The following is a 16,435-nucleotide window of genomic DNA, read 5'->3' as shown; positions in this document are numbered from 1 at the left end:
TGTCAGTGATTTAAGAGGTGGTGATTTTCCACTGGTGACAGCACAGTCCCTTACAGTGATCAGAAGTCAGGGCACCAGTGTGAAAGGTCTAAATATGAATCATTTAATACAAATTTATACAGGGATCACTTTTTGCTATTCTGTCCTTACTGTATGCTCCTAAATAAATAAGTAAATAAATACATCTCCTAGCAATAATTTAATTTGGCTTCTACTTAAATCTTTAAACCATTTTTGCTGTCCAGCAGCTCTCATAAAGCATCCTGTCCCAGAGGACAAAGAAGAAATTTCCTGAATACTTGCTTCACCAAGCAAGTTCGATCAGAATTATTTTTCCTAGGCCCCTCTGTTTTTGCACAAGTACTTTTTTTTACACTTATGCCAAGAAACCATGAGATGTCCTGGATGATGCTGCCAGCCCCAGCAGGGGCCATCCCAAGCACATCATTAGCATCACAAGTAAGCATGACTCTCACTCCTGCCACTCTGGAGGGCAAACCTGCACAGAGGTGTCTAGAACAGCCCTGCAGCTTCCGGGCTCTCAGTGAAGAGGCAGATAAACACGAGGCACATCAGGAAACACAAGGCACATCATCCTGTAAATATCAAATCAAACTTCTCTGTTACAATTTGTAACCAAACACTGAATCCTTACACCACTGCATGAGCTCCCTGAAAACCAGGCACAGAGGTGAAAGTGGATTTCTACCTATGAAATGCAGAGACTGATGCTGGATTGAAGTGATTCCCTTCTTCCCTGTGCAACTCACTCCCTTCATTACAAGGACATCATGAGGTCACATCGCCAAATCCTGTCTCCTTCCCGGCATTCAGATCCATAAGGACTCTTCACGCAAGGTGATCCTTTGGTGTGCTGCTATCAGGGGAGGTCTAGGAATACAAGTGAATTGACCACAAGCCAGCATTTGTTTTAGTACAAGTGTCCTTTTTAGATCCACCTGTGTCAGATGATGTCAAATTTCCTCACCCTCATCCAGTCATACCAAAGAGCTCTCGAATCTTCTGATGTTGATACCTGAGACCTGGCTGATGCCTTAGAGTTTATTCCAGCTTTGATGAAGTCCTAAAACTGCTAAAATTCCTTAAACAAAAAGCACTGGAAGATTGAATCTGCCTACAGAGCTGAAAAACCTGATAATACATTGTCATTAAATACTGAGCCACTTTTGTCTTCCAATATCCTGGCAGTAGGATGAAGAAAATGATGTAGATATATAAATTCTGATCTGAGGCTGGGACTGTAGTTCAAGGTTATGAGCCATGCTGTGTTATGGGATACCAGAGACATAAGCCCCCCAAAATGAGCATGAACAGATGCCTTCGGGGGAAAATAGACAAATGTGGCAAGCTGGAGGTAAAAGAAACAGCCAGGGAAATTTTGAACAGGACACCTGCTGATGTCCTTGCTTGTGGTACAGAGTCCTACAGCCATGCTGGAGAGTTCAGAGCTGTCTTAGAGCCATTAATGGAGACTGAGGCAAAACATTTTCTTTGCTGAGAGAGCTCAGGAGTAAGGAAAACAAAAGTTGCAGGACACTCAAAGAACTCTTTTATTTTATGAATGTCATTTGTCATTATCTTGGGTCTTTGGCCAGACTCTCAAATATCTCACATGAGCTGTGCTATAGTATACAGTCTTCAAAAGCTTGCAGCTGGCAGAATTCACTCACAGGAGCAAAATTTTGACAGATAAATCCTGACAATATGTAGGTTTGCTTATGTAAAAAATAACTACTTGTATGAGCAAAGATTTCAGGATCAGGTATTTATTATTATTAGGACACGAGCACATGCAGCTCAAAAATCCCTCTCAACCCAACAATTTCAAACCTGTTTGGAAAACACACTGCCAGAAATACTCCTAAGCAGAAAAGAATCCAAGAGAAAAATCACTTTATGTCTTTCTGAGAAATTAAATGTCTGCTTTCCTCTTAGATATGCAAACCAAATGAAGTTAACTGAACTTTTTGAGAGGATGACTTTTTTTGCTTAATATCTCTACTAAAATTTCTGCTGGGGTCAAGATGAATTTGGCTATTCATTTTGCAGTAGGAAAAATCCACAGCAGGGAAAAGTGCAGGGAAAGAGATGAGCATTCTTCTGAAACCCAAACTAAGCCTCAGAGAACGGAGAGTGTTTAAAAGTTAGTACTCGTTTCATTAAACCTGTCTGTTTCTGAGGCTTGGCCAAAAAAATACCTGTATAAACTGTGTGTTCCCCTCTTCTATCAAAGAGTGTGGCAAAAGCCAGCGACTGATTTGATGCTCTCAGCCCTGATTTTTAGCTGGATCCCAGAAGCATTACAGCTCCTCTCAGTAGAGAGGCATCTTTGGGTTAGAAGAAGTTTTGGCAATTGTTCTGCTATGTAGACTCTGTGTGCTGAGCCATCCCACCAGCCTCAGTCAGAAGGGGTTTGAGAGTGCTCTGAGGGGTTCTGGGTACCACCACACTCAGGCCACAGAAGCTCCCACGCAAGCTGTCACCAACAAGTGCTGTAAAAGTCATTATGCTAAAACCATTGGGCCAGAAACTCCCCCACTGGGCTTCTCATCCCAGCTCACAGCACAGATCTTGTTTACTTTCAATCTAAAGTATGCTCTGCAACAGGTGCATGTTTACACTGAAATCATAAAGGGACTGAGAGACAGATCTATCTGTTCCCACTGAAGTCTTGGAAAGGCAATTATCCCTCTAAAATTCAGAAGAATGCAGGGATAATTATATATGATAACACCTTTTTGGGAAGCCACTGACCCTGTTTTATGTAGCCAGCAGAAGAAACCTGGGCCTGGCCAGATGACAGCAGAAATGGAAACACTGCAGCACACAGAGCAGCAGAGAAGGGCATGTGCCTCTCCCATGCCACCAAATTCCAAAGGAACAGGGAAATTGTGGTTCCAACAAGGTACAAAAACAAAATGGAAGAAGCGATTTCTGTTCTCTGTCACTACAGAGCAAAGTATGGTGTGAATGGTAATGTCTCCTTGGAAGAACTTGTTTAAGTACTGTAAGGATACAGGTCCTAGTCCAGCAGGGCTTGCTGAAATAGAAACTATATGCTATTCAAGCATAGAATAGATTTGGACTCCTTTATTTATTCTGACTATTCATATACTTTAAATTAGAATCCATAGCTCTTATTCTTGCCCCAAAGTAACTGCAGAAGTATGTGACATAAATCCAAGAAGTTTGTGGAATGGTTTTTCAGCATCTTATGACTGGTATGAAAGATTGCACTACCTGCTGAGGATTTATCACAAGCATCAGGAAAAAAAGAAAGAGTTTAGGGTACACCTCCATCTCCTCTGTCTGTTGGTTTCTGTCTCACTTTGTGGGCTGATGCCAGCACCAGCAATAATCTGCATTTACAGAAGGCTTTCTTTAATGTTTGCATGACAAGGTGCTGAATCAATACAAAGAGGCACCTCATTTCAAGGTTTACAAACAAGGAAAAGGGGGAAAAGCCCTTAGAAGAAGGCCCCCCAAATCAGCCCAATCCACTCATCTTCCAGCAGGCTGTTCTACCAAAACAGCTGATTTAGGGTCTTTCCACCTGGCATATAAAACAGCTCATAGATCTGGGATTAAACCCAGGTGGACTGGCTGCCGTGAGCTCATGATTGTTACTTACTTGATAAATACAGGAATAAAGCATGCTTTGCATCCATTTTCTAAATGGCTCCATAGAGCCACCTGGCCCCTTATACAGTAGTGTTATTTACATTAAAGAATTGCCCAGAAAGCTCACAAAAAAAATCCCATAAAACTTAGAGCTCACAAGGGACCAGTACAGGGCAGAGCAGAAGTGCAAGCTGTTTGCAGCTTGCAAGGCTAAATGCAGAATTTCTACTGTTTAGTGTTTTTCTTCTTTTTCAGGAATCACACATTTTACCCAAAAAGTCACCCCAGTGCTCCCAAATAAAAATGAACACACTAAATAATCATCAGAAAGAAAAGTGCACAACAGTTTGCTAAAGCCTGAAAATAGCAAGAATATATTTTAATGTAATTAATCATAAAGCACTCAGGATTTATCTGGGTAAAATGACTCATTTTTTATTCTGTAACAATAAAGTATATCAACAAATAATAGATCCCCTCAGGATTCTTAACAGACCCCAGTTGTCTTGATAATGTATCTGCTTCTACACTGTGTAGTAAGACAGTTAAAATATATCACAAGTGGCTGGTGAAACAGGAACTGCCAGATCCATTAAAAGGGTTTCCCACAAAGAGTCTCTAAAAAGACATTTGCTAGAAATAGATTGTACAGCCCATTTTCCTACTTATGCTATGAGCAGACAAATCCCCAAATGCACATATGAATGTCAAACCAATTGAATAATCCCAAACATTTGACATAATTACATATTCCACCTTTCAAAATGGTCCTGGCGCCCTTAAACAGTAACTAACGCTGTGATGCAAAATATGCAGGTAAAAGATGATTTGCCATTTGGCCTTTAGCATCTGTGATATTTAACCAGGCTCTGAAGCTGACAGATTAACAGGGGAAAGAGAATAAAGTAGAATGCAGGAAGGCTGCTGCTATGCATTAGCAAATAGCTCATGTATTTGGTACCCTGTTTTCTCACAATGGTGTGAAAGGGAGGGGAAAACAAGTTCAGGAGGAAAATCACAAGCAAACACTACTCAGAGGTTGTGTTTCCTTCTCCTGCATGGACATATCATGTTTATAAAGGACACAAGTCACTACCACACTGTCACATGGACCCTTCTATTGGTCAGTCACCAACAAGCAAATATGATGTTCACTTTACAGGGTAACAGTGTTGTTCATACAAATCTTCCAGGAGAGAAAAGGATAATTAGTTGACTAAAAATACCTCATTGCCATAACCTGTTATGGTAGTCTGTGGAGGATTAAAGCAGGTCGCTGTACCTGTTTGCAGAATATTCTGTACTTTTTACGAACATCAACATTAAAAACTAAATTTTCACTTAATATGTCAACGTTATTTGCCTTGATCAAAATTCTTTATGACACCATTGGTTTTGTTGAACCTTTCTGTTCTGTTGTGAAGAAATCATTCATTTGCCATTACATGTTGAATTGGCTCTCCAAAGGGATGAAAAATCCATTCCTGTACCTGACCACCAACTTCTGTGTAATGTTTTGTTCAATTTCTGTACTTTCATTCTCCCCTCTATTTGTGATTTAGAGCACAAGGGGTTACCTCTGGCTGAGGCATGGTTGGGTAATGGCCTTTTCATTTTTTCCCTCAGTGGAGACAGAATGGCCAGCAGTGTTCTCCCCAGCCCAACTATTTTTGCAAAGGATTATGATCATTTTATAGCTAATAGGCACTCCATAGTAACCAGCTCGGAATTAGATTCTCTCAGCAACATCATGCTATCTATTCCTTTTGTGGCACTGCAATAAAAAAGGAAAAACTACCGAAATCCATACTGGTGTTTTGTACCTTGCACTCAGTGAAGCTTGATTGCTTGCAAGAACAAAACAAATCAATAAAGCTGTATAATTTGAGGTCTCTTCAACATTCTCACCTTTCAGATTCATTGTGATACTGACCCATTTTGCTTTCTTCTGCGACAGCATATTCTCTTTTGTCCCTGCATTGAATTATCCCTTTATATTTTATCACTTCTCCAGTAATGCACCTCCAGTACAGTCTCATGCTGTGTCAACCTGCTTGTACAGCCCTCTAAGGAACACTGCCCATTTCTCTTCGTGCCTCTAATAAATTAGAAAACCCATAATGAAATGCTATCAACGAGCACTTCCTGAGCATTGGTTCAGCTGGCAGCCAATAACCCACAGCTGTCATCAAACACCTGATTTGCTGTATCCAGCTGATCAGCCACATGTGTGATGTGCTCACAGCCACAGAAAGGGCACTCTGGCACTGCTGGGACACTCCACCACAGTCTGGGGAGCTCAGGGGAGGGCAGAGTTGGAGGAAATGGGCTTGAGCAAGAAAGCTGATGAGAAGAAGGGGTCTCTGAATCAATCAATGTACCGAGAATTTGGCAACTGGTTGTCTGTTCTGTAATTGTCTCTGTATTCCAGAGGAACTAAACTAACATTTGGGAAAAAGCAGGAAGATATGTATCTGGGGAATGAGTTTATTAGAGTTATTATGGGAAGCAAACCTTTTTCTTGCAAAAAGGAGGGAAGGATCCCGATCCAGCAGTGTAACTGTGCCTGGGTGAGGTGACACAGCCAGCACCAAACTCTCAGTGCCTTAGAGAGACCCAGTGGGGCCATGCCTCCTCTCAGTCTTACCAGTATGGATCACTCCACTCATACCCAACGTCGTAGGAAATCAGCAGCTCGGTGTCTCCAGAACAAGGAAGAAACTTTAGCATTTGGTTTGGAAGAAGGAAGTAACACAACAGGCAGTGGATCACCAGGAAGAGTGTTTGCATGCCTGTTTTTCAAATCTTTTAACAATTTCTCTTAAGACTGAAAATTAAATCATTGTCCTCGTTGTTTAAAGGACAACCAGGACAGATCTCCAGCCCTGCAGTGCTGTGAATGCCCTGCCACCCATACCAGAGAGGTTTCCTAAGAGAATAATCTCACATCAAGGTGACATGAGGAAGGGACAGCACATTCCTGCCATGGGGACTTGCATTTTGGAAGCATTTGTAACGCAAGCTGATTGCGGTGGGGCCATGCACCACAGGCAGCACGCATGGTTAGTATGTAAATCTCTCCCACAAATATACAGAGGCTGTGCTGGGATTAGAAGCTGTTTTTCCAAGCACCAAACCAAAAGTCTCTGAAACAACAAAGCCAAGGAGTTATTCCTTTACAAATAGTGTCGTCTCAAGTTTGCAAAACAACCGTAAATAAAGTGTGATGGCAACATCCACCACGGTAATGGATGGGCTGCTGTGTTGTAAGGTAATGCTGCTAATTCACCTTCCACAAACTGATTATCTATCTCAGTTGTTTCATGATAATAATTCTTTATTAAAAGATTGGTTTTCAAACTACACTTTTGAGAGCCTTCTACTGCTGACAATGCCAAAAGGGAATTTCAAGGCTGCCTTGAGGATTTATGACTTTGTGACGGCAGCGGAGTGGAGTGGAGGCTCTTTTTGCTACAAATGCAGCTCCAGAAGCAGCTCAGGCCACAGGTATTAACATACAGCTCGTGTGCCAGCTCTCACCCCTCGGAGAGCGTTAATCCAATCTGCCAACTGCTGCTGCACTCTAATACAGCTCTGCCCTGCCAAGCAATTACAAAAGCCTCCTTTTGCTCCCGAGCCACCTGTCCCTCACAGCGCTTCACTGGCACCACAAAGCCCTTGCAGTCACTTGCTTAAAGGACGACTGTTCCATTTTTAACTGGTAAATAAAATGGGAGCTGCAAAGCACTCAGTAGGATTTTTACACCAGCCTTTGTGCACTTGTTGATGCTCAGGTTATTGGGAAGTAGAAGCAATGAAGTTATAAAGAATTAAGAATGAAGGTTACGAATAATGAGCTCATTCTGTTGTTGATCTTTTTAAACTTTTATCAATATTCACATCACATATATAAATCCCCAGGTTCCTCTCCCACCCTCTATTCAGAAACTTGGAAATGAGAATAAAATTATCTATTAGATGGTCATGATTCTAACACACTGAGCAATATATCTAAAGAAAAGAAGTAAAAGATGAACAAACGCTATTATGTATTAAGAGTACAAAAGTAGCCTGAGGCCAAATAAATATTTTAAAAGGAGATAGCAATTATGCCACATCCAGGGATTTGGGATACATAGGACGTCTTCAGATCCATACAAACACACCCACAAAAACGCACAGCATGATTCTCTAGGAATATCTGGGATCATAATAATAGCTGTATTGGGCCAGGCCCGAAGTCCATCCAGTTCACCATTCCAGCTCATCCAGCCCAGTAGCCCAAAGCCAATTCAGACAGAAGACTAGAGTTAGCTGATTTACAGTCATCCTTTCCCAAAGTACTTTCCCAGGCTCTTGCACTTTGCAACTTGGAGTGCCTCTCTTTGCAGCTGTCTACCTTGAGGGGTGTCCCTGCCACCGGCCTCTCCAGTCATTCTTTACAAGCCTTTACCCTTTTTGCACCTACAAACTCATGCAACAACTCCCTTTTCCCAGACAATGGTGCCAAAAGCTTGTGTGGGGTATGGTTCCTCTCAGCAGCCTTTGATATCTATTTTAGCCTCAGATTTACACCCTGAATTATACTGTTTATAGAGGCAGCTGGGGGTAGCTGGTGGAGATGGGAGTTTACAGGGTTCACATCTACATTCACTCGACTGACTCTCACCTTCATTGCCTTTGGAGTTACAAGTCTGAGAGCTGAAGGACAGCATGAGAAATCAATGCTTAATACTGCTTTTAATGAAACATTGTATAACTCCTTCTTTCAAAGAGATATTTCTTGAGCTGTGCAGACACTGACTGTGGAAAGATTCTAAAAGCCTCTTTTTTGTGAAGTTTACAATGCAAATGATAAAGCTTTGTAGCAATTATGTGAGAACCAAGCCATGAAAATGTGCTGAATGCTTAGTATATCTAATTAATTTATTCATTTTTAAATAATTCACTTTAGAGACAGAAATTAGCAACTACAGAACAACAGCATATGTTCTTTCTATTAAAATTTACTCTTAGCATGTAAAAATTGCTTTTTCTACTGTAGCAGCTGAGAATGTGAATATGACAAAGAAGTTAGCACTGGCATTGAAATTTTTTAAGATGGTCCTAGGTTCAGGGCACTTTTAGAATACTCAAAGAAAAGAATCTGAAACAAGAAAGATGAGACCGTCAGAAAACATTAGAGAGCAACAGTTTTAAACAGTGAAGTGGATGCGAAAGAAATGAAAATATTCAGATATATGCCAGGGACCTTGGTGAAAAATCCTCTCCCCGTTCAGTGAAAGATTAATTTTCCAGTTCCATATGAGATCAGAAGACACAGAGCTGCATCTCAATGGCCACACAGATCTAATTCAGTGGAGGAGACAATTCTATTTTCTGACATAAAGAAAACAAACTGAAATCGCACAGAAGGCAGGCGGACATTTTATGTGTTATCTTTGGGATGCTGTGGGCAACTTCCATGGGGTCAATGGTCTGTGGTGATGGTGAGCATCTCTTTGGAAAGCAGGGGGAGAGCAAAGAGGACAGGAAGGAGCACAGAACCTGCCTTGCTCCTTGCCTGCTGCAGAACCCTTCGCAGCACTGCCATCAACAGCATCACTCTTCCAGTCCTGCACAAAAAGAATATGAGGATTCATGCATTTAAAGACATGACTAAAGCCCTACAATTCCTCTCCCTTTTCAAAAAAGAGCTTCTTTTGAGCAGAGAATAGAAGAAAAAAAGAATAGAAGATTCCATTTTCAAATCTGGGTCATTAGCTGCCCAAGGATGAACGTTAATTATTGGTTTTAACATAGAGCTGGTAAAAGCAGAGTTCTGCAGGCAGTTAAAGAGATAAAAGGCACTTGTTCAGGGTAGACACAGAGAGCTACACACTCCTTGGATTTAGGCATGTAACTCGGCTAAAGAGGAGACCATTTGTGTCAGAAGATTTGTGTTTCTGATTACAGGAACTTCATTGGGGTGCCCTGCATAGCAAGAGCTGTTTTTCCAGAAGAGGGCACTAAATATATTTTTTTTACTATTTCAGTGATTAAAAATTAAAAAAATAAAAAGGACTGGAAATCAGGAGAATTAGATTATAGACTGCTTCATATGCTTCTGTGGAGACATCAGAATTAAATTCTTTCTAGTTCTGCTTTCTGAAGCTTTTAAAATCACTGTTGTCTTCCCATTCTGCATGCTATTCCTAATATATTTATTTCCTTAACATTTTAAAATAACCACCTATATTTATTACAATCCAGCACAAGCCAGGATGTTTATTGTCCTGAAAAACTTAGGAAGCAAATTTCTGCCAAAAAGCAGGAACTCACCTCTAATGTAATTCTGAAACCTCTCTACATTGCAAGGAATCTAACTATTTGTTAATTTTTAATTTTTTTTCAATAATTTTCATACTAGTTTTTATTTAATTCCTCGTAAAGCAAAGGTCCCCCATGTTTCACTACGATAGATCCCCATAGAAGTACAAGAAAGAAATCTGATTATTTTACTCTTGTCCATCTGATTTTGACTATCTAGGAAACCTTGCACAATTATCTTATGAAGGCTTTATTCAAAAATCAATTGCAGTTTATTTTTAAGATATTTTGTGAATCTTATTAGGACATTAATCTCTAACAGTTTGCTCAAGTTAGCTCATCTATACACTCAGAAAAGGAGGCAGAATGAGAAATATAACCTTATGCGAGCTAAGAAAAATTTATTATTTTTTTATCATAGTGTTTTGCCTTGAGGCTTTTTTATTTTTCCTTCCCTACTTGATGCAAACCTCATTTACTAAAGAAAATATTTACAGAGGAAGACTGCTGATAGCTGATACTGATACATAATACACCTATGTACTTTTGCATGACAGGCTAATTATTTCTGAGTTTTGATGCTCTTCTAGTCTTCCCTGGAACTGTGAAATTTGCTTTTCAGTTTACTGATGTGTATCTGTGCCTGTGAATAAATGTAGGATACAGTTTATTGGCCTTCGCTACATAAGCAAGGCTGTCCAACTTAGTCTGAAATAACAATTTTGCACTCAGTCGTGTTTGTGCAATTTCTGTTGAAGACTCCCAGCTCAAATCAGGAGGCTTCAGGTTTAGTTCTAACTTCATTTATCTGCATTATTAGGAGAACAGCAAGGGTTTCATCCATTGTTTTTAGTAGGAAAGCAGTTAAAGCTCAGCAGCTGAAGTCAGCAGACTCCGTTTTTAATGCTCTGCACTTTGTGCAGAGTATTTTGTTGCAATAATCAGAATAAACAGTCCCTGGAATGGAGAGAATGGAGACTCAGTAAGAAATTGGGGTTTGGTGCAGTTTTACCAAAACCACTGCTATGCAGGGAGCAGGCACCAGCAAAACTGGAATGTGGGGATGGAGGACTGCAGGCTGTGCTGAGCTTTGCTTCCCAGCTCGGGCAATCACATCATGTTGTGTTTTATGGACACACCCAGACCATCATTTCAGAAGCACAAACTTCCCCCTGGAAAGACATCCCCCAAAAACAGGGAGCAACAGAGCTAAAAATCTGGTATCCATTGTGGTTTCACTGTTGGTCATGAAAGAGCTGCAGGCCCTAAGTCACCACAGTGGCTGTCAAGGATAAATCATAGAATGGTTTGGGTTGGAAGATCAGCCAGCTCCAACCTCCCTGCTACAGGCAGGGACACCTTCTACTAGACCAGGTTCCTTCAATGTTGAGAAGATCCCCCTCCAAGAACACCTGCTGAGGATGAGGAGAGCACCCATTCTTTGCATTTAAGGGGTGCAAACATATTTTCCACGGAAAATAGACACAAGCAGCCCCCACCCAGCCTTTCTTCCTTGCTGACACTCAGTGCCTATCATTTCCCTTTTATTAAGAATGGAAGATAAAGAAAAAGTACGCAGACTTGGGATATGTCTTTTGTCTTTTCATTCCACCTCTTTTTTTTTGTTTTCAGTTTCTAATGAGTTACAATGACACCCTTAATTTTAAATAAGAACCCATTTTCCCATGGCCCAAGGATCCTAACTACCATAGCATTCCTACAGCTCATTTACTTGAGTTCCTAACCCCCCTCTAACTTCTTGTTTAAACTATTTTTTTTTCTCATTAAACCAAGCTGTTCCAAAGCAGAAGAATTGCTGTCAAAAGCAAAGAACCATTCAGGCTACATAAAGAAACACACTTTCTGCCAGAACTTTGTCAGGACTTCAAATTAACCATGAGATTCCTTCAAACCAGATAAAGAATAGGTTTGGCTTGTTTTCTTCACCTGTGTTAGTCCAAAATTGGCCCTGAAATTTAGCAATATGAAATTAGTTTCTGTAGTCTCTCCTTCAAAAGAAAACTCTAGGATTAAACTTGTCAGTAATTATTGCTCCACTGGCCTGTAACTGTGTCCAAAAATTTCTGTTCTAAACAAACCATGTGACAGAAATTGGATGGAGTGTTGACTGCTGAGCAGTAAGAACAAATATTCTCACCACTTGATAACATGTTTACTCAATTACACTGAGTATCCACCCTCCTATGGCAAGAACTTTTACTTTTGTGAGCATGTGCAGCAGAGAAGATTTGACATCAGAAGGGCTCTGCTGCTGAAGGCACGGCTGGGGACACCTGAGAAGGCAGTGTTTGCACAACTCTGTAATAGAGTTTTGAAAACCCATGAATCCCCCTAGAGCTGTGCCACAAACTTCCCTCTCTCTCTGTGCCACTGCAGATATCAAATATTAATTAGGCTGAAACAATTAGTGATACCAACAACGGCAGCACATTGGTAAGTCTGACAGGGATATTGCTACTTCTGCCTGAGCTGAGTTCACTGGCAGGAAAACCTCCCAGCTGCTGAGGTTGCCTGTATTAGCAGCTTTGGTTTATTCAGTGAAAGGTGGCCATGAAGAGCAGCTGTCCCAGCTTAGATACCCTCCCCCAGGTCAGACAGAAAAACAAATAGAAGTGTGGGAATCTTTTTGAATCAACCTTCTCTGATGCCTTTCAAAGTTCTGTTTTGTCTATTTTGTTGAAGACAGCAGATGAGGGAGTTTATTCATGGTGGGTTTGAGATTGGAAAAGATAGGCTGTCGTTCACAAAGACCAGATTCATAATTAAAAATTCCCACAACTATCTCCTTTTAAAATAAATTATTGACTCTAAATGTTGTCAAACAATAGCTGCTGCTTCAGCTTCGAATCCAAAGTAAACTATCACCCACAAAATTAACCTCTTGTATGTTCTTAGCACATTCTTGTTAAAACAACTCTTCTGGACACACAGGCCTTAGCTTTAGCTATGTAAATGTAGCTGGAGAGCCACTGCTCTACCACAAAGAGGTTAAACAGCACTTTATGAAACAAGGTTATTTGCACTACTGATCTTGGCTGTTAAAATAATATCACTCAAAAGAGGTTCTGTTAGAAGAAGGAGAAAGAAAGGTGCTCCCCTCCTTCAGCTCTGAAGCCCCAGAACAACCTCACTGAAAGCCCACACGGGCACACACATGAAACTGTGAGCCTTTCATTGAAATATTAAAGATTAGCTGAATGGTATTAATAATATTTATTCTGTGGGAAGTAACTGAAGATGCTGCTTTCATGAAAACTTAGCAAATTATCAGATTTGATGAGTGGCTGGCCAACGTGTTTCCACTAATTCATTAATAACTTGACTCCTGCTCATTAAAAAAGCACTGAATGACTACAGTCATACAGTTGGTGAATTGAGAAAAGAGAAGATACTCTGCCTGAAGATACACACATGCACAGATGCAATAACAGAAAAACATTTTAGCTAATATAAACAATATTTGGACTGAGTCCTTTTCTGATTTTTATTTTGGAAGTGCATTATCCTAATCCATTATTTATCCTAATAACAGTGGAAAAAATAATTTTAGTCACCAGCGTTTGATATAAGTGAAAAATGCCCTTATATTGTGCAGCTTTCCAATAGAGGATCCTTCTGATTTATGAACAACAAGGATTCAAAACTATATTCACATTAAAAAGAGGATATGAAAAACTATAAACATAAGCTTTTTCCCCCTCAAAATGACCCCTCAAAAACTAATAATTTACAACAAACACCAAAAATTAAACAAAAATCAATAAAACAGGTAGCATTGTTTATGACACAAATATTCTACCTGTGCTCACTTTATCGTGAAATCACTAAACATTTTCAGTGTTCCTGAAAACAACATTGGGTGAGAATGAAAAAAGTAAATTTGAAATATATTTATTGCCATAGAAAGAAAACAGATTTATGTAAGCCTCTTTCTAGGCCTGGTAAATCCATTTCAATTAAGCAATAAATATCATGACTACAGTTTGAGCAGTATTACTGATGATAACTATGACAGTGTTCAATTTTCAGAGGTGTATTTATCTCAATAATGTTTATCACCTAGCTCAAAAGGATATTGTGAGGACTCATTAATATTTATACCCATTAATGTTTTGGAAATAACAAGCATTGTATTATTTTAATTTTTACACAGCTAATTAAATTAGTATGAGGTTGTAATTGTACCATAAGCACAAAACCTGTTCATTCCACAAAACAACCAGACTTGGAGAAATAATAAAAAATAGTAACAACAACAAACAGTAATATGTTGCTTTCTACAAATAATGTTTTTTTTACTTCATTCACTCTAAATACCAAGCCTAAGGTTTGGTCTGGGTCTTTCTGAGCTCTCTTTGGTCCCATCACTCCTGTCAGAGGTACAGGCAGGGAGAACAGAATTACTCAACTCACCACATGAGCTGGTCCAAAAAATAATAATTGAGTGTGTTCTAATTACAACAATGATTGATTCTTTCCAGCCTTCAGCATTAAAAAAGAACATTTCTTTTACTGCAAAATAGGTAACAGCATCTGTTGTATCAGCTGCAACAGCCTCTGAGCCCTAACTTTGTTCAGAAGTCTTTGCAGTTTGGTCCATGCTAATCAGCCAGGATTTCTGGGTGTAATTGCCCTTTACTAGCACAAGCACAGTAATGGGCTGGTAAAATTGGAGACAAAACCCAAAAAAGTTTTAAGAAGAATCTTGGCAGGTTTAGTTCCTCTCTTGCATGATGACAACACTGATTCATAATAAAGGCAATTAAATATTCCCTATTGAACATCTCACTTTGTCACTCCAAAAAATAATTTTTCTTCTCACAAATTTCCTCTGTTTCTTTTATTCCATTACACAAACTCCACTGGTAAGTGACTTCCACAGACAGCTGCACAAGCCCGTGGGGCTTTAGTGACTCGTCTTTACTTTTACCTCAGTCACAGATATGCCACTGGATTTAAGGGCTGCTTTGTCACTTGGTTATTTAGGAAATCCATTCTGGAGACCAGGAAGACCCCCAGAGGTGATTCCAGCCCAGAGACTTGTGTGTCTCCCCAGGAGGAACACGGGGAGCACAGAGCTTGCCCGCCAGTGCTGGTGGAGCCAGGAGCTGGGCAAGAGCGTTCTTGGCCTGGCGCCACCGGAGACAGCCATGAGCCTCTGCACCCCTTCCGCTGAGGTGCAGTGGCCAAACTCCATTTGCCCATGTGTTTTGGGGTTATTAAACCCTATATCAGAGACCCAGACACTTGTTTTGGTGAAGGATGATCTGAAGTCAAAGGTTCTCTATGGAGGTGTTTATTCCCCAGTGCTTTCCAGAAATTTCCCTCTGCTGTTTCGTCCTCAGGTTGCACCTTGTTTTAGTGTAAAGAAATCAAAAACAAACAGCAGAAAAACTGTGGGAGTATTTTAAGACAAAGAAGCCTGGTGCCTTTCCTGTGACCTTTCCAGAAAAAGAACAAATCTTCTGTGTTCAAGGTTAGAAAAGCTCCCTATTAGCACAAGGCTTACCCAGAATATTGCTGCCTGAAAGATTAAACTTCTGTAAATATAAGCACTGCAAAAAAAGCATTTACAATGAAATGTGACAGCCAGACTAGCCACAGTGTACCCACACCAACCTCACAGCTGTCTGCCAAGCTTCCTGGGAGAAATATATTGTAAGGAACGTGCTTTAATTCATTATCCTTTAAAATGATGAAGTGATACAACAGGAAAACAAACATTAGCTGCCTCAGTATCTTTGCAAAATAGGTGTCTGCCAGTTCAGCACTGTGTTATTCCAACGTGGGTGTCACTGCTGTCACCCAGACCAACAGTGAGCAGAGATGCTTCTGTGCAAATAAACAGAAAAGTATAGAAGCAGCTATTACTGGAAGGAAATGACTTTGTAGCACTTTTCTTAAAAATATTCTGCTTCATTGGAGTGACACATTGTGTTCTTCTATTTGATGTTTATTCCTGGCTGGTATTAAACATAGAGGCTGAATCCATTCAGTTCAAAATTCAGAAAAATGATTAATTCATACTATGCATATTGAAATATTATACACATATGTAAAAGCAGCACAACTGTACTGTGTAAAAAAATGATGAAAACATCTATACTCACAAACAATTAAAAGGCAGCACATCCCACTTTCAAATGCCAAAAAAATAGGAAACAATTTGTGACACCTACAAAATAAGTACACAATAATTCCAAGAAGCTCCTTTTTTGAAATTGTAGAATTAAATTTTAAAGACACGTCCTCTGCCAATACATCTCCTGAAATTTCCTTTTGACTTTGCAACAAGGACAACTGCCCAAGGCTTTGCTAATCAATTTCTTGTGTTGCAGACAACAGCGTAATTTGAATTTTGTCCAAGAATACAGTTTGAAATGCAGAAAATGTGAAGAGCTAACTAACATGCAATTATTTGTAGCCACAGTCTGCATACCAAGGGAGAAGAAAGCTGAAGAAG

The 16,435-nt window shown here is 40.0% G+C and overlaps 1 protein-coding gene across 5 annotated transcripts in view; it reads right to left on the bottom strand.

Moving 5' to 3' along the window:
- The window catches only part of DPP6 (dipeptidyl peptidase like 6), a 540,400-nt gene that overhangs the window by 114,831 nt on the left and 409,134 nt on the right, over positions 1 to 16,435 (bottom strand). The gene's annotated exons all lie outside the window — the stretch shown is intronic.

The sequence above is a fragment of the Corvus cornix genome, chromosome 2, assembly GCF_000738735.6.
Source record: "Corvus cornix cornix isolate S_Up_H32 chromosome 2, ASM73873v5, whole genome shotgun sequence".
Taxonomy (NCBI): Eukaryota; Metazoa; Chordata; class Aves; order Passeriformes; family Corvidae; genus Corvus; species Corvus cornix.
Note: the sequence above shows the minus strand (reverse complement) of the source record. Positions and strands in the feature narration are given on the sequence as shown.